At 42.9% G+C, this 19,455-nt stretch overlaps 1 protein-coding gene across 1 annotated transcript in view; it reads left to right on the forward strand.

Annotated features, from left to right (window-relative positions):
- The first annotated feature begins 3,911 nt into the window (after positions 1-3,911).
- CAB39 (calcium binding protein 39) overlaps positions 3,912-19,455 on the forward strand; it is a 42,728-nt gene continuing 27,184 nt past the window's right edge. The window contains exon 1 of the mRNA XM_039557019.1: positions 3,912-3,994. The gene's annotated coding sequence lies outside the window, so the exon portion shown is untranslated. The remainder of the gene's footprint in view (positions 3,995-19,455) is intronic.

Here is a 19,455-nt window from a genome sequence, read left to right on the forward strand (position 1 = left end):
TGATTCTTCAGGTAATTGTTTTTTCTTTTCTGACAATATTTACATGCTAATCCTTAGTTCTTGTGATTTGCTATAATGTTTTTAAAATGTGTTCTCATTCTGAAATGGAACCTTGGATTAAAGATAAATCATGGAATCCCTATAAGGGAAAAAAACCCTAATTGATATGAAGGACAATTACATTTATTTGTGTTTTCTACCGTAAATAGGATTTTGGGGGTCTGAGTCTGCTCATTATGTATTAATTGAATGAACTGAAAGGTAAAAAAATACTCACCCGCAGATGTTTCTTTGAGAAAAGCTTCAAGAGTCTGCAGTGAATGTCTCCAGGCAGTAACGGGTGAAATGCAGTTTTGGGAACTGTCACAGGCACTTGTGAAACCTGGTGATTAAATTCAGCCACTGCAGCTTGGTTCAAAGTCCATGGAAAGACTCAGGATTCTTCTTCTGCCAAACGTTAAACAGAAGAAATTCAGCATAACTGCAGCTGTCCCAACTTCTAATATTTCCTCCCCTTTACCCTGAAACACCTTGTCAGGAACCAGGCACACAGGCTCTGCTCTGTGAATCATACCAGTCCATGCCCATGCCCAGTTAAAACATTAAGTGGGTGTTGGTTGTGTTCTCCCCTCCTTGTGTGTTTGTCCAGACAGCTGGCAAGACGACCCAGAGCATTTCTTGAGGTGATCTGTGTCATGCCTATTCAGATGGCCATGGAGGTGGCAGAGCCCCTCCATCCCATCGCGTGGCAAGGGGTGACACAACTACGGCACGGGAGTTATTTCTGCACTCCCTGCCCTGCTCCTTCCACAGTTTGAGCTCTGTACAAATGGGGCTCCTGGTGGGGAGCTCTCACGTGTAACACTGCCAGTAAAACTTCGGGCTGTGGGCAGTGACATCCAAAAGTGCATGGCCACCTGCAAGAGCTGGGGGGATGCTGTATGGGACATGATGAGAGGCACTTGGGGCCTGCTGCCACAGCAGGAGACTGGGGGAGAGGAGGAAGCACTCTACGAAGGGAAAGGGCACGTGTGTCCTGTGCAAAAGAAAGACAAAGCAGGCAATGGGTTACAGGGCCGTGTGGAGAACTGAGGGCGGGCAGCCCTGGAGAGCTGCCGTGGCATTCCAGGAGGATGCCTGCGTGAGGTAAGGTCTGAGGGAAGAAAAGAGGGGAGCAAAATGGAGCTGCTTGAAGGAGGATTAATTTTACAGGCTGACATACCGTTTTTCCCCAGTTTTGCTATTTTTCAATGTGGGATGGTGATGAGAGGCGTTAGAGCTGAGCTGTAGGCCTCCTGGGCCTCCCACCAGCAGCAGAAAGCCCCACGATCCCATTCAGCACTGTCCTTCCTAAGCAAAGCACCAGCATGCTTGCCTTTCTAAATACTTTTTTTTCCCCCCAGTGAAGTAACTTGGATTTTTTTAATGTTTACTCACTTCCTAATTTGCAAGGATTAATTAATTCACAATGGATCTCTCAGTCATGGCTGTGAATTAGCGAATCATTAGTGTGCTAAGAGCTCTCTCACATGCTGTATTTAATCCCTGCTTCTAAGAGCTTAGAAAAATCATGCTCTCTCTGCTCAGGGATTTCTCTGCAATGTTCAGGGTTGGTGATTGCACTGAGCCCATTTCTGGCATGATCTCTTTTCCAGTGGTCATTTGTAAAGCAGTAGTGTCTATTCTCCAGGAGCTGGTATTGAATCCCTTTAACAGTGCTTGCCTTTAGTGCCATCTCCTCTCTTCTCAGTACCCTATTATTGTATGTTTAAGCTTGAATGTTTTTAGCCTAAGTATGGGTTAACAATTTGAACTCAGACATACACATCCTTTCCATGTTGGCTTTGAAATCAACTATTCCCAGCTCACAAGTGGGATATACGAACTGCCAGCATTTTGCTGACTGCACGCCATCGAGGTCCCGTCACCTTGCACAGGCACCATGACCCCACCTGCTTCAGGTCCAGTGCTGCTGCATCTCTTACATCTTTATATAACAGCAAGTATATATTTGAGGGATATTAGCAAGTATATATAAATCTATACTATGCATACACACACACACTTGTTTATCCCCCCACGTCCTGTCCCATGAGGTGCTGAGCATGGCAGGGTTGGCTGGGGTAGCCCCTCTGTGGTCCCAGCATGTTGACAGGCTGGACCTGGAGCCCGTGGTACCTGTCCAGGGAAGTATCCCCATGGAACCAGTGCTGCTGCAGCTGCCCAGTCCCACCGCCCAGTGCCAGCCTCTCTGTGCTCCCGTGCTGTTGGATGCAGGGATGGCTGCAAGTGTGGTCAGGTTTGTTTTTCCATGTCTGAGCTGTAGCACACAGCTGATGAAGTAAATGGGTTAAGGAGACCCCCAAGAGGTCAAGAGGCAGCTCTGCCCACCAACATGTGAAGTTCACCTGCAGGGAACTGTGACATGTGGAGTTCAGAGCAGCAACACGCTGCTGCAGGAAAACATTACAGCATCGAGAAACCCAACCCAAACCGTCCCCAGCAATGAGATGAGGAAGTGCAGCAAGGGGATGTGGAGACATGTAATCAAAAAGAAGCTGAAGGTAGAAGCTGTCGGCTCACAAGAAGCTTATGGACATTTTGGGAAAGCATGGCTGCATATTGGTACTGCATCAGACCTCCTGGGGCAAGGTTTCACCTTGTGGCTTGTAAGACATTCATGACTTGTTCCATTAAAAATGTATTTTCTGCTTTAAACATATTATACCACACTAATGGACAATATCAACTTGATCTATGCTGGGAGAGGTGTGGGCTTTTCTCCATCCAGGCTAATTTGCCTTTATCATGGTGACAACAATAGATAAGTATTACTTACAGGGACAGAAAACCAGTCTGGAGTCTGTCCATGCCATGATGGAGACTGCAGAAAACCTCCAGACTGTAAATCACCAGCACCTGATGCATCAAGACAATCAGCCCATGTCCAAGGCATGATGCCAAGTTCCAACCCCACACTGAAGCCCTGAGGGTCACGGCATAGAGAAGTTTTGTGACACTACAGAGGGTGTAAAGGGTCTGCAGGAAGGCAGGGCAGAGGAGGGTAAAAATGATGAAAAGAATAGTAAGCACAAATAACAAACAAATAAATACCAATAAATAGAATTTAAATAATAATTACAAAGACTCTTAACTACTAATAAAGAATAAAGGAATAGGTTGCACCTCGAGTTCTGTGCACAGGTTTGGGCCCCTCACTTAAGAAAGGACGTTGAAGTGCTGGAGTGTGTCCAGCAAAGGGCACCTAGGGTTGTGAGAGGCTTAGAAAACTTGTCTTACGAGGAGTGGCTGAGGGAACTGGGGTTGTTTAGTCTCCAAGAGCTCCGGAGGGACCTCCTTGCTCTGTACAACTCCCTGGCAGGAGGCTGTAGTGAGATGGGGCCAGCCTCTTCTGCCATGTCTGCAGTGAGAGGACCAGAGGAAATGGCTTTAAGCTGAGGCGGGAGATTCAGATTAAATATTAGAAACATATTTTTCCCTGCTTGGGAGGTCAGGCATCAGAACAGGTTGCCAGGGAGGTGGTGGAGTCCCCACTCCTGGAGGTGCTCAAGAGGCGTCTGGACCTGGTGCTGGGTGATGTGTTAGTGGCTCAGTGGTACAGTGGCAGTGCTGGGTGGATGGTTGGACCGGATGATCCGAAAGGTGTCTTCCACCCTTGGTGGCTCTGTGACTCTAATAATGATAAAAAGCACCGTGAACAATAAAACGAGGAAAGAACGAAAACGTGGGGAAGGCTCGGGGCCGCTAGGCGCGGGCGGCGCCCTTGGTCCTCCCCGCCGGCGGGGGGCGCTGTGGGGCAGGCGCGGGCGGAAGCGCGGGCGGGAGGGCCGGGCCGGGCCGGGCCGGTGCGACGCCGCGGAGCGCGGGGTGGGGGGGACGGGCCGGGCGAGCCGGGGCCGCGCCGCCTCTGCCGCAGCCGCAGCGCCGGAGCCGAGAGCCGCCACCGGGCGGGCGGGGCCCGCCGGACGCACAGGTACTGGGGAGGCTGGGGTCGTGGGGGGGCGAGAGCCGTGGGCATTGTCCGACGCGGGGCCGGGCCGTGCCCTGCGGGCCGCGGGTAGCGCGGCCCGGCCGGTGCCCGTCGCGCTCCGGGCCCGTTTCCCCGCTCGGCGCTGGCAGGGACCGGCCGAGTCCTGCCGGCCTGGGCAGAGGGCAGGTCCGGGGATCGCAGCCGCTGCTCCGGGGGTGCCGTGTGGCACGGCCGGGCAGCCCGAGGGGAAGGGCACGGCCAGGGCTGCGCTTCCCGTGCGGCAGCGCCCCGGTCCCCGAGCTCCTCAGACGCCGACCCCGGGGAACGATCAACGTAAAGCCGCGCACGGCTCGCCCCGGAGCGAACCGCAGCGTCCGGGCCGCTCCCGAGGAGGGCGGAGGGGCAGCGCCTGTCCCGGCAGAGCGGGGCAGGGCCGGGGGCGCTCCCGGCGACCACCGCTCTTTGTTACGGCCTTGGCTGCACGAAGTGGCCGGAGGTGTGGAGCCGGCACTGCCTTACGCGGCCTCTCGGGGTCCGGGTCTGAGGCCTCTTCCTACAATTGTTGTTCCTGGTGGTAGCCCCGATAGGCCTCCGCAGCAGTAGCTGTGCGTGAGGGCTGCTGAGAGCCTATTTTCTTTGCAGACTGCCCTACAGACAGCTAACAGAGCGTGATCTCTCTGTTCTATAGAATAAGAAAAGTTTTGCCATTGTTTTTTTGCCTGCAAATCCGTGGAATGCTGCTGGTATTGAAACTAGGATGTATCCGGTTTGGTGTTTTTAAAATTTTTTAAATTTTAATTTTTGGTGAGGGATCATGTAGGTGCCGAGGATTTATTTAAAACCTATATGCTGTCTTGTGGGAATGGTGTGATTTAATTTGCATGATGAGTCAAAGATTAAATTACATGACCTAGGCTCTTCAGTTTCAGTGAGGCAAATAACAATGTGTGGAAGAACAGTTTCAGTGTAGGTCAGAAATGAAATTTAGTTAACATCAAAATGTTGTAAAGTTTTGCCTGCACGTGGGTTTTTTTTAAACTCACCTGTCAGAAACGGTTAATTCAAGACTCTTAGCAGTGTGGTTCATCAGGAAGTGTGTCTTCCTTTTTAACACCTACAGCTCATGTAGTCAGAGGAAATTTAACATCTTGAGCTTGCACCTTGGTATCAAATCTTTTAAATAATAGATTTTTACTATTTGAAACACTGTGTACCTTTAATTAATAGCTATGACCTAACACCCGTTGATGTGGCACATGCCTTTAACTGCAGGGATAGAAAAAAGGCCAAGAAATATTTTGTGAAGTAGAATAAGCATGGTACCTGTTCTGGGCTCAGGAGTAACTTGATTTTTTCTTCTTTTCAGTTGTCCTGTAGAAATTGGCAGCTAATGTGATCTATAAGTGGCATGATGGTGTCTTGGTAGGTTTCTGTCTGCCATGGACTCGATGTTGTAAGAATATTGTATTTCACAGTTAGCTTCATGGTTTTCCTGTAGTGTGGGAAACTATTGGGTCAGCCAGCTAGGATGCACATGGCTTAAATTTATTTGTATTTAATGTGGATCTCATTTGTAGTGTAATATACCTGTTGTTGGGGCTTTCATTGGTCACACAGAAGTACCTTGGGACAGGAGGGGATCATGTCTGGTGGTGTTGGGACCAAGCAGCATAAAGTCTTGGAATGTGAGTTTGTACATATGGACTAGCATGCTGCTGAATTTTTCTGAACACTGACAGCATTGATTTTTTTTCTCTTAAGTTTAATTACATTCTCTTCTTTATGTTGACACAGAGTTCTGAAATTTTGATGTGTTCTGTGTGCACTGAACGCATGGTTGTAGGTGGGGAATTACAAAACAGGATTAATACTTTTAAAAATATATGTATTTACAAATAAAGGAGATTAAATAAAAGCAGCAGTTGAGTAATACTTTGTGACAGTGTGTCTTTGAGAGATAATTATGCTCTTTGGGTATTATCAAGCCCAGACAAATGTATATTCCCAGTGGGGTGTGATAATATTAAAACTGCACCTCTTGGAATTCCTTGATTGGTGTATTCAGGAGGGAATGGTATCTATTTTGCATTCTATCGTGGAAGCTAATGTAGCTCTTATTAATTAATGGCTGGTAGTTGAATGAGACTTGACTGTTACCCTGTACGTGCTACACTTGCTAAGGTTTTTTTATGGCATTTTGGTGAATATGAGGATTACTGGCCAGTGTCTTTCCTTCTGAATTATTTCTTTGTTGAGTTTTTGTGGATTTTTTACATGAATTGCTTGCAGCCTAATTTTTTGTGTAAAATATTTCTGAAAGCTGATAATCTCTGTACATGCTCTAGACGCTTGCTAAAATGATGGGTTTTTTTGGTAGAGTTTCAGAAAGGTACTCTAATAGCTGGTGCTGCTTTGAAGCAGGGGGCTTCTGGCCCTGCTTTTCTGTACTTGTGACGCTGTGTAATATGGTTTAATTACAAGAACAGCTATTAAAGTATGATTATCTTTGTCTAATTGGAGGCATCTTGCAGTTACCTATCAAAAATAAGATTTGACTCATCTGTTCCTTCAAAATTAATAGTTCCACAACAGCCTGCAGCTATTTATGTAAATAATGTGCAAAGCAAAAATGTGAGTTGAATATTTTTCAAATACTATAATTTCTGCATTGTACAGTTGAAATTTTGTGTGTTTAGTTCTCTCTTTGCCCATGTTTTCTCTCAATACCATGCTTCTGGCACCACGAGGTGCAGAGGTGTGAGCCAAAAGGAAGCTGAATGTCTGCAGTGAGAAGGTGAAACTTTATGCTGAGATCCCTCCCCACCCCCCAAGTGCAAACACAAAGGTTAAATTAGAAGATGAGGCTGTCTTGAATTATTTTAAAGGACTTGAGCTGGGCTGTTAAATGCACGATCAGGAGTACCTAAGGCTTACACTGGTGTCATGTGAGTTTGGTCTTTCTTTAGCCTGAGCAGATTTATGTGCTTTCCTTATTGCACCTTGTGATAAAATAACACATTCATTTGCCCCTATTTAAATACTCCTTATAAAGGCTTGAATTCAGGATTGAACCAAACTAGAAGCAGCCAAAATTCTGTGTGTTTACAGGAATAACTGCGGTCATTCCTCAACAGTCTTCATGGCCTCTTTTTTTCAGACAGTGTTAATTTAGGAAGTAAATTGCTTAGGTTTAAATAAACAACTGCAGTTTGCTTTCTAACTCCCGTGGTCTGAGTATTCTAGCTATGTTTGATATAATCAAAAGATCCTAAAAAAAGTTCCTGACTGTTGATTTCAAATTTGCTAAAAAAAAGCAAATATTAAGCCTATCCACAAGGGCATAAAATTCTGGGGGTATTACTGAATGTTGTAGCTAATCTTTCTGTTTATTGAAATTCTGCTACTTGTAGTTAAATTCCAAGATCCTTTCTAAAGATCCGTTTCCTCTGTAATCCTTCCCTCCCCTTCAAACACTCAGAGAATTCATCACCAAAAGGTTAAATGTAGCAAGACAGTTCAAAAATTGGTGAGTTATAATTAGTAGAGAACTGTAGTATTAGTTTAAGATGTTTTTCTAGGTTCACAAACATCTTTAGATGAAGATATTTATGAGTTACTACTTAAATGTTAAAAACATTGGATGTTTTAAAACATTCAGGTATACTGCCAAGTGTGGGAAATGGCTGCATCAGTGAAAAATTGTTCTGCTGCTTTTGATCCTTGCCCTGTTGTGTATTATTTTTAGTCAGTATTGATAACAAATTGTTTTTTCTTACTAAGAGAATGTAGCTATAAATTTAACTGGAAACCCTGCAAGATTTGAAACATGAAACTTAAAAATAGCTAAGATAGAACTTGGCTATAAATTAAATAGAATTAATTTGTCAGCTTTTCAGGGAGTTGAATGTGTGCGACTGTGAGAACAGTACTTATGTTCAGTCACTCATGTGTGAAATGCCTTATCTCCTGTGAAGTTTATCTGTGTTAAAACATAGAATGAAAAAAATGGGGAAGCATTTCCAGAAACGTGGAATGCGTGATCTTTTTCTGGCTGCTAGAGCTGCCCAGACAAAGAGCTTGACATCTGAAGAAATACCTTTCTGAAGAGTTTTCTTTGTTTATTTACTGACTTTTGAGTAAAGCATGGCAGTGCATAGATTTGGGAGGAAAGGCACTTGCACAGAGAGTTGTAGAAGGTCCCTCTGACACCCCAGCCAGCTCTTGCAGCCAGTGTTGCTTCAACTGTGCAACTTTCTCTGTCATTTTCTCTTTACTTTCCTGGCCAAGAGTGCACCTGGGAAACTTCTCATGGATGGATATATTTTTCCAAATATTCATTCAGAGCCACAGCAGCTTCTCAGCTCATCTGCCGAGGAGCTTGCTTTGGGAAAAAGTCTGTAGACACTGAGTTATGAGTGATACCTTGTATGGAGTGGTAGATGTGTGTGCTGATCACACACATTCAGAGCATCCTGCTGCAGTGGAAGCTCTGAGCTCTTCCCCCGGGTAAGCAGTTTCAGGAGGTTTTGCTACACTTGTAGAAATGAGGCAAAAGTTATTTGTGTCATTATATTTTACTTTTGACTGTAACATGTGAAGTTACTGCTCTGGCAGATGATACTCCTTTTCATAGATGTCAGAAGATTTTTTTTTTCTTTGATGTATTGCAATCATTTATAAAATTACCACCACATAACATTATGACTTCATTGAATATCATGTATAGACAAAGAATAAGCAAAAGCAAAGTCTGTTCACAGAGGTGGAAAAATTTAGCAAAGAAAATGAGGGGGGTTTTATTGTAAAAGAGACCTTAGCGATGCAGACATGCACTGAGTGTAACACAGTGATGCCTGAGCAGTCTCTCCCACACAGTTTATGAATGTATGGTTCTTCTAACCCGTCACACCTGCTATTCAAGTCCTAAGTTTCTTCTGACTGGTGTTGGGTAGTGATAGAGAAACTTCTCAGGAGAATTTAAAGAGATATCTTGGAGGAGGTCACTTGAGGCACGATTCTTGATAAAGACTTTGTATATGCTTGGTGCTATATTAGACAAATGTTGAGAAAGCAAAGTTAATCTCTCAGAAATTAGCAAATATCCCAAACCTCGCTTCACTTATACTGATTTGGTACAAAAAGTTTATGTGATTGGTTCCAGGTTTGTTGAGCTCAGTGCACATACATCCTTTGAATGTACTTGTTTAGTTGCAGTGTATTTGGTCTTTTGCTTTACTGAGTAAAACTCAGTTCTCAGAAGACAGGAGGATCCAGGTCCTTGGGGGTTTTTCTTTGGTTCAGAGATACTAATGACAGTACATTTCACAGTGTTCTTCAGCAGCATGGTGCTTCTCCCCCCTTTTTTCAGGGAATGATGCTTAAGCACAGAGAATTTCCTCCTCTTGAGTGTGTGATTGTTGTGTGTGTTGTCTGGTGGAGCACTTGAGAAACACGCACTTTCTAAACTTTTTTTCCAGTGACACTCATTTGTGATGTGAAATTCAGTTGCCTAAGCATAGATACCTAGTTTTATTTTAGATACTCCAAGGCACCTGCTCTAGAGGTTTGTGATTTTCCGAAAGGGCAGTTGGAGACCAGCTGTGCTGTTTTAGGGCACTCACAGTGGTGTTTGTCCATCAGGCACCTGAACTGCTGCTGTGATATTGGTTGTTAGTCTTGGAATCTCATTTTGGGCTTCCAGAAGAGGATGAACACTCAGCAGTGACCACGTTAGGCACCTGGGTTATGTGTTGCCTAATGAGAAAGGAAGATTTGGGATAGGATTCTGCTGCCTGAGGCAGTACTTGGGAGTCTTGTCTGAGGGACCTGGTTTTGCTGCCCTCTGCCTTGTTGCCTGCTTTCCAGCTTTTAAAAAAGGAAAAGTTCCTATGGAAATTTTCCTTTTTTGTAGTCTAGTATAGTTTGTCAGTGAAATGAATGAAGGCTTCTCTTAAAAAAATACAACTGGGGAAAACTCAAATAATTGAGATATTTGGAAAACCTTAAATCAAGTGTTGGCTGTTGGGTTTGAGGGTTCAAATATGAACTTGAGAAGTTCAACTTTTCTTAAAATATGATCGAAAGCAAACACAAGCTCTACTCACCAGGGCAAATAGTCTTTTTCCATGAATTACGGAGGTAATGATTGACAGCAAAGACAGCTTCTTGAAAATAGTCTGTGTTGGCTAAACAAGTGCTGTTCTGGAGGTGATTATTTAGATTTGTAATCTCTAAGAAAAGCAGTAGATTGACTCATCAGAATTGACTAACATAGTTCCGTTTTATGTCTGTAATTGACATTGAGCAATATCCAAACTCTGCTAACTCTGTAATAGGGTGGAGCAGGAGTAAACAGTTTTTCACTTAGGAACTGCATCCATTCACAGAGCATTTTGGGCAGAGTCCTGGCATAGCTGTGCTGTCTGACTGGTGTTACCCTTAACTCATGAGTTGTGGTGATGGGTTTAACGTCATTAGATCCAAAAGAGCCTCTTCATTACAGGGTTATGGAATATTTTCCCAAAAAGTCACAAAAACTTCAGGGCATTTGTGCATGCTGACAGACTTATGAATGTATTTAAGTTTTAAGTTCTGTGAGAGAATTGCATGTCTATTTTCTTCATCCTTTTAACCTGGAAAAACCAAACAGCCTGCAACTCCCCAACTTCTTAATTTGTGATCGTAGTTATTACTTCCTGCCATTATATACATTTTTTTTTTTCTCTCTGAAAGAGAAATAAACTCTGTTTAGTGAGTTTTCCTTCTTGTTTGGGAACTTATATGTGTGTGTAGATATGTAAAAATAAAAAAATGTTAACAGCCATATGGGCCTGGATTTATAGTTTAGATCCAACAAAGATGGATTCGTTTCTTGCTATGAGGCTGACCATGCAAGACTCTTTGCTTCCCTTAGGAACTGTATTGGGTAAGGTCTCAGAGTTGTTGGAGTGGAGTCTGAAGAGTAGTTCTGCTCTCCCTTTAGCACTGGCAGTCACTCCTCATGTTTATGCAGGTTGGGGACTTAACAGTATCAAATCTAGGAAGAAATGTCAAATCTGTGTTTCAGAAGTAGCTGTTCTTGAGCTCTTTAGTGAACAAGGAGAACGATTGTTGGCCAGAAATACAGAAGCTTTTCTCTCTAAATAGGCTATTTTTAACTTTCAGAATTACTAACAGGCATTGAGAAATGTTAGTAAGTACAGCAGAAGTTTCTACAGCTTGTCACTTGTATTCATTATGGTACTCTAACTTTCAGTGTTGTGGATTGATGCATCTGAGATTTATACAAAACCTCAGAAAATCCAGATCTTGAGCAAGTCCCTAAATTAGATAGCCAAGCTAAACTAATTTCAAAATGACTGTGAAGGGAAAATTAAAATGTATATTTTAGGAGCTAAAAGGGATAGTTTGAAAATCCATAAATTACAGTGTCTCTCACATTGTTTATTTAAGTCTTGTTTGGCTTAGTAGTGAAGAATTATTTTTACAGATTTCAAGACATCTGAATTCTGTGAAATCCCCTTATTTACCTCTGTTTCTAATGGATAGTTGGTCAGATTCCAAAATTGTCACTGCCTGCCTTTTTATTTTTGTAATTTTCAGGGAATGTAGAGGTTGCATTACAGTTTATGGGCTGCATCACAAGCAGTGAGGGCAGCAGGGCGAGGGAGGGGATTCTGCCCCTCTGCTCTCATGAGACCTCACCTGTAGCGCTGCATCCGGCTCTGAGGCCCCCAGTATAAGAAGGATGTGGACCTCCTGGAGAGTCCAGAGGAGGCCAGAGGATGGTCAGAGGGTGGAGCACCTCTGCAGTGGAGACAGGCTGAGAGAGCTGGGGATGTTCAGCTGTGGGTGCCCCGTCCCTGGTAGTGCTCAGGGCCAGGTTGGATGGGGCTCTGAGCAACCTAGTCTAGTCCTTTCCAAGCCAAACCATTCTGTGATTCTTTTGTTATCTTACAGAGTTCATAAGAGTCCATTTTGACTGCAGTCAAACCTTTAGCCTGTAGTTTTAAACCAGACTCTTAAAAGCATAACCTTACTTTCTTCTTAAATTTAGCATTTTCTTAATACATTGATTAGTTTTAGTGTTAAAAATGGAACTGCAATATAGACTTTTTTGGGAGAGTTATGGTTTCTTTTGACTCACCCTTGTAATTAGAAGAAGTCTTTCAGCGTAGAAAAGAGGTTTTTTTAAAAAAAAAATTAAAGTTTTTTAATAACTGGAGTTTATTGAGGATGTGAATTTTGATTTCTTGACTGATTGTTTATAGAGCTCTTGTTTGATTGAAGCCTCTTAGTGATACAGAAACTGATGACATTGTACTGTTGTAAACTCCTATTTAAGTAATTTTTATAATCCCTAATTTAATAAAATTATGTGACTCTGTTGCACCAATTTATAATTTTGAGGGTTGTGGGGTGTTTGTTTTGTTCATCCACATAGCCCTAAGGATACTGACAGGATACTGACATAGCTGAAATAAGTAAAAATGCACAATGTTAGGAGTGTAGGTATCAGCTAAAATGCAAGTATTTCTACCTGAGCTTGGTGTCAGACCTTTAGAAGAATTACTGTCCTTCAGAATATTTTTTTCAGTCATTTCAGACATGATGTGTGATCATTCCTTGGGTAAACTTGTAGAGATGGAAACTTCTTTTGTAGTGTTCAAGTTTCTCTTGGTAGCATTGCACAGTAATTGCATTAGAGGAAAATTGGAAGCTCTTATTTTAGTATTGTGAACCAATTTGATAGTTCCCTTTTCAGTCCAGCTCTTCTTAGCAGATTAATTAAGGGAACTGTCCCTCAGAGGTGCTTCCCACCATGTTAGTTGATCTAATATTAGTCACATTAGTCACTTCTTGTTCCAAACCTTGTTTTTCATTTGCTGTCTGTAGACAGGTAGCTCTCAGCCAGTTTTTCATTTGTGGGCCTGTCTGTGTGTTTCCGGAGAGGTGCTGACTCCTGTATAGGGCATATCAACAGTGCTGGTTTCAGTTATATTTGTGAAGCCTCAGGGCTCTTCTGCCTTGGAGAGTCCTATCTACAGCAGCTACGGCGAGTTGCTTTGAAGTCAAATCAGTTGGGAAATCTTTCTTTTGGAAGGGTGTCCTTCTGCTGTGGTATTCCCTCCAGCCTCCTTTTTCTTTAAATGCAAACATGCTTTTTGAAACTTTTGGTCAAAAGCAAGCAGGAACCATAAGGTGTACTATCTTGTGAGTTTTGGCTGGAATAAATTTAAATGTTAAACTTTTTATGAAGACTTTCAGCCTGTGTTCCAAGGTGGTTACTTTCTTGTATTTGTTACTGTGATGGCAGCAGAGAAGTTTGCTTAGCGTAATATGGTCTACTTGGAAAGAGAACTCAAGTGTCCCCAAAAAGAGAAAGACAGATGAAAAGTAGTGTGTATCAGCATAGCTGATAGATCATCACAGACGTCTGACACATTGTTTATCTTCTGTTTTCATTAATATGCAATAACATTGAGTAACTGAAACTCTCAGGTGGTGTCAGGAGGGGTAAGGATTTTGACCTGGGTTTTTCAGGAACAGCTGGATTTTCAGAGTGTGTATGCTGAAGTATCCTTCTGTAACATCAATCTTTGGACTGGTGTCTTGTGAGTCATCAGACGACTCTTAATTAGGTTGCCATGGCAAGAGCTTGAGCACATTTTGGGAGCAATCTAGATCATTGCCCCTTTTTGATTCCTGTGCTGCAGAGCATTTCATAACATGGAGTTCATGGGTTAGCTGAAACTCTTCTCCCTCTACCTCAAAATCTACAAAAGGAAAATACAATGGCATCGTGTTAAATGTTATGACTCTCACTTCATCTCTCCTAAAGGTTTGTGACTTGCATAGTTCTCTTAATCCTGGGAGGCATCATCTCTGCTCTTAAAGGTATCTTTCTGTGCTCTGTGATCTGCCTTGCCCCAAAGGAACACACCTATCTTGGCAGTTGAGATGTGGTGTGGTTTATGTATCAGGAGTTGAATCCATTAGTTGACTTTGAAGATTTAGACCAAACATTTAAACCGGCAGAAGAAAGAGAGGTGCTTTAGGGGAACTGTGCAAAGTACACTTTTCTACCACCACTTAAGGTATATTGTGATGTTGAAATTATTTATGTGAAATTTCTGTATTGCAATGGCTGGCTCTTTTCTTGAGAGAATGGAGTGAATTATCCTTTAAGGTCTAGTTTTTCTGCTTGCTTGTTTGTTATCTTGGCACAAAATCTGATCACCAATTCAGTAATGGTTTGTTGTTTAGTTGAAAAGGGACATAGTTTTATCATAGAATCACTGAATGGTTTGGATTGGGAAAGGACCGTAAAGACTGTCCAGCTCCAGCCCCCCTGCCTTGGGCAGGGACAGCTTTCACCAGACCAAATTGCTCAGAGCCCCATCCAGCCCGGCCTTGGACACTTCCAGGGATGGGGCATCCACAGCTTCCCTGGGCAGCCTGTGCCAGGGCCTCAGCACCCTCACAGGGAAGAATTAATTCCTAATACCTAATCCAACCCTGACTACTTTCAGTTTGAAGCCATCCCCCCTTTTCAAAAGCCCTTCTGCAGCTCTCTTGTAGCCCCTTTGGGGACTGGAAGGTACTTTAAGGTCTCCCCAGAGCCTTCTCTTCTCCAGTCTGAACAACTGTGGCTCTCAGCCTGTCTCCACTGCAGAGTTGCTCCAGTCCTCTGATCATCTTTATGGCCTCCTCTGGACTCGCTTCAGCAGGTCCATGTTCCGTATAAGCTGGGGGCCTCAGAGCTGGGTGCAGCACTGCAGGTGGGGTCTCACCAGCATGGAGTAGAGGGACAGAATCCCCTCCCTTACCCTGCTGGCCACGTTGCTTGTGATGCAGCCCAGGACATGGATGGCTTTCTGGGCTACAGTGCACATTGCCGTGTCATGTTGAGCTTCTCATCAATCACCACCCCCAAGTCCTTCTGGGCAGGGATGCTCTCAATCCATTCTCTGCCCAGACTGTGTTTGTGCTTGGGATTGCCGTGTCCGACATGCAGGATCTTGCAGTTGGCCTTGTTGAGCTTCATAAGGTTTGCATGAGCCCATGTCTCAAGCTTGTCCAGACCCTGTGGGTGGCATCCCTTCCCTCCAGCGTGCTGGCTGCACCACACAGCTTGATGTGATCAGCAACCCTTGCTGAGGGTGTGCTCAGTCCCACTGTCCATGTTGCTGACATGCATCTGAACAGTGCCAGTCCAGTTGTGACCCCTGAGGAGCACCACTTCTTGTGGGGTATAATACATTATCAAAGTGTTGTCTCTTTCCCGAACCCTGGATATCAGGCTGCATTTCAGCCAGCTGCTTCTCATGAGTTTTTCTTGCAAACACTCTGGTGTCTTGATAGCAGTGAGATAGATGTGTGTCTGAATATCACTGATGTGCTGTGGCCTGTAATGCATTGAGTTGTTTTGTCTTTCAGGTGATGCCCAAAATTAATTCTTGGTCTTGAGTAGTTAGGGGAAAAATTTCTTCTGGCTACCCTCTGATTTTGCTGTTCTTAGTGATGTGTTCCCATTTGCCACATTGTCCTTGGTACAGCATACTTCAGAGGAAGCAGGGAATTTTGTCTGAGGATGAGCTGTGTGAGAGTTCTGTACTAAAAGGCACCTCCACACAGCTAACTTGGGAAAATTGGACACTTGATTGATGGTGTATTGATGCTGGCTGGCAGTGTGAAGGAAAGAGCACTCTTTATAAAAGTACTTAACCAGTAAAGCCCTAGCACAGTTGCAGTTATCATGGTCAGAGGTTGTGGTTTTTACTAATCTAAGCTGTATCTGCGCTGGTAGGATTTGCCAGCAGAGCTGTGTCAGTAAACCCTTTGTATTGTCAGCAAAACTGTGTTTTAAGTGCTAGGGACCATGGCAAAAAAAAAAAAAAATAGTGTGACAGAAAGCAAATTTGTCAGATGGATAATGACCTGTGGATCAGCTCAGATATTTCCTGTACTTCAGCTCCTAGTGTAGTAGGTAAGAGATAATTTAAGGGAAAAAGCTGTGAACAACTATTTTCCTTTACTGAATGAGGATGTAATGAACTAGAGGGAAAAGAAACCCAGTAATGGTGGTGTCATGATTCTCAGTCGTTTATTGATTGCCCTCTCCTGCTTTCTCTGAGACTCAGTACGTAACTCCCATAGGTTATTTGTCAGGAACTCCCTTTTGTAGATAATGTTATACCCAATCTATCGTGTGTGTGCATTGTGGTGTGCATTTTGGATATTCCACCTGGATGTGGTGCACCTAAAGATCCTTGAAATAAATACCAAGGTAAAACCCCTTTTTCCCTTCTAACTGTGTTTCATTCTTGATTTTAAGACCAGGAAAAGGCATCATTGGATCATGCACCAAATTGTGCTGGTTTCATGTAGCGAGAGTCAGCTTGGATTAATGAGAATTGATCTCCCAATGATTTGCATTTTAATCTTTGTATCACACTACTGAGATCTCGCAGTAGAGGTAACAGTAGCAGAATTGAGGAGTCAGCTGTGGTCTCAGTCACCTCTGTGGAGTGTGACCAGGAGCGTGACCAGCTCTTTGCAGCACAGCTTGCTGTGCCTGTTGTGTTTCAGTTTCAGCCGTAGTTCTACCATGCTGATGCACAAAAGTGAACCCCGAGTAGTTGAGCTGTGCTTGATTGCGTGTCATCCCAGCTGATTTGTAAAGCCTAGGGAACTGAGGAGAACTCGACAGTAGTCTAACATAAAGAGTCTTTAATTGTGAACTCCCAAATGGATTATTTTGGAAGGGAAACCTTCACATGTAGAGTGTGTCAAAGCAGAGATGGATGGAGTTAATTCCATGCTGCCTATGGCAGGGGCCAGTAGTAATCACTATGGGAAGAGGGATACTCCTTAGTATGTCTTCCCAGTTCCTAAGTCAATGTTTTTAGGATGTTCCTGAGCAATGTCAAGGTCACTGTTTTACGGCTCATAATCTTAATGCTTTAATATTGTTATTCTTTAAGTGATCTTACTCTTTTGTAGGTTATGTTTGTTAAAGATCTGTTGATCTTAAGGTAAATTAGATGAAGAGCTATATTGTGTTGAACTTTGATAAACTTAGGTTGAGCATTAGCAATTTCTAGCAGGCCACAGAATATGGTCTCCAAAGAAAGTAAAGAAACCATGGGAAAAATATTGTTGAATTTCTTTAAAGTTAGTTTTAAAAGTGGCACACTTCTTACTGAAATTGTATTTGGCTAAATACTTTATTAATTTTGATTTTTTTTTTCCTAGCTTCATTATTTGTGCTACTAGAGAATGGCTTTACTGTGAGTGTAGGTTTTTGTTTGAGAGAATATTCTCTAAAGAAAATTGTGCCTTAGAGGATTGTGGCTGGAGCAGTCCCAGACCCGAGTATTCTTGCAGTTTTATTGTTCTCAACTTCTGTTCAAAACAAAATGCCCTGAAAGCGCACATGCACTTCCCTTGTGCTGGTACTTGGGATTCTCATCCTCCTTCCTTACATAACCAGCTTGCATTTGAAATGATCTGTTTTCCCCCTGCTCATTGCACCAGCTTTCTGGTTCAGGCTAAATGCTGATGTTCTGGTGCTGGTGGGGTTTCCTGTCCATCACCTGGGTGGTTTCTCACACTCAGACAGCTGATTTGAGCTATTGGAATGTGTGAACTCTAGGCCATATTTCATGATGTGAAATAAATCAGAAATGTGTCCTTCTGCCTCCACTTTTGTCACTACTTCACTGTCAAAATTGACCCTTACATGTATATCAGAAATCTGGTACAGGGAGAACCTCTGGAAGGGAATGGGATTAATATATACAAAGAACTAGAAATAGTTACAAAGGAGACTCTTGCTTTGCATTTTTGCTTCCAGGGGTGGGTAGAATGGCACGTACAGAATTGCTGCATTTTTTGTCATGTAACAAGTATTCTGGGGTTTGTGATGATGCACTATGGGCAACTGAGCCAACGGGGGATTGACTGTAATACCAGGTTATGAGAATATTATTTCGGCTTCTACCTGGGCAGAAGTGGGCATATTGTCTGACAACTTTTCTTGAAGCTTCAGGTAAGTTCTTTGGTTTTTTGTGCACAGTGTGCTAGAGATAGTAGTTGCTTTTTGTGGTGAAATGTAGGATTATTATTATTTTAATTAATTTTTAAATATGCTTACCAAGGAATGGGTGAGGCATTTACATGCCTGTCTGTATACTATATTGCAGTATAGCAGTAAGGTTTGTGGGGAAATGGATGGGTGGGGTAACTCTAAACAGTACACCAGGGAAAGAAGCTGAGTCATAAGATTTCCTTCAACATGGAGACAGGCTGGGATTTCAGATTCTAAGCGTTAGTATTAACAAGCTTTTCTGCTTATGCTGGATCTCTGAAGCCCCTTAAAATCAGCAATACTATTTAAAAGCAGCTTCTACTTGATGTTTCTGTAGCTGTGTGTTAAACTGCAATGAATATAATAATGTACAAGTCAAAAAGTATAATGTAGTTTTAGGAGGCTGCAGTGAGCTAGTGGAGCCTAATGGCAGTAGCTGCCCTTGTCTTTGTCCAGCCTGGTGCAGGTGTCTGCTGGAGAAGTAGGCTCTTGAAGAGGCAGAAGGATCAGTAAATTAATTGAATGGCAGGAGAGAAGCCTGATTAATGAAAGGAATCAGCTGGCATTTGGTGCTAAAGAAACAAGCAGGGCTCTGAACTGCCAGGGATTTTTATTGCTTTGAAATTTTCAGAAAGTAAGAAGCTTTGTCACATTATTAATTTCATTTCTATGTAGAAATTTGTTTTCCAATTTTACCCTTTTTTTCCCCTGAATCCATTGAATTAATTTTTTTTGTTCACTTCACGGTTCTTCTGTGTTACAGGAGGGAATTTTTTTCTTCATGATTTTCGTTTTTCCCTGAATTAAGTTGCCATTTTTAAAGAGAGGAATTTTTTTCCATTTTAATCTTTAAGTGGGTCACACCACAAATAATTCTGTGATGCAGAGTTGTGAAACTGCTTTTGAGTCACATTAAAGCTTTTGTGTTCTGCAGACTTGATAGAACAAGTTAATAGTGAATTTTAAGAAAGATACTAGTGTTCAGTGGTGGGTGGGACATGCCACGTATGAGGTGAACATGCCTGTCCTTCAAGAAAACTTGTATGTATGAATTATGTTCCTCACAAAATTATCACAACACATCCAAACAGATCATTGATTGCTTTAGCTATTCAGTTTGTCAGTAGTTTTACTTCTTACCTGAGAGACTCTTGGTGTAATTCTTCTATTTGCATTTTAAAGTTACGTTGAAAGACATACTGAAAAGGTGTATGGAAGTATTTAGAGGATAGCAAAAATGCCTTAGACCTGGACTATACTCTTGAATTTTGCCAGTTGGTAGTGCCAGTAATTACCATTTACAACCACAGCCATTCTGGTAATGGCATGCTTTGCCATGGAAAGCCATGGTTATACTGAAGAGTTCATGCTG

Source organism: Corvus cornix, chromosome 9 (genome assembly GCF_000738735.6).
Source record: "Corvus cornix cornix isolate S_Up_H32 chromosome 9, ASM73873v5, whole genome shotgun sequence".
Taxonomy (NCBI): Eukaryota; Metazoa; Chordata; class Aves; order Passeriformes; family Corvidae; genus Corvus; species Corvus cornix.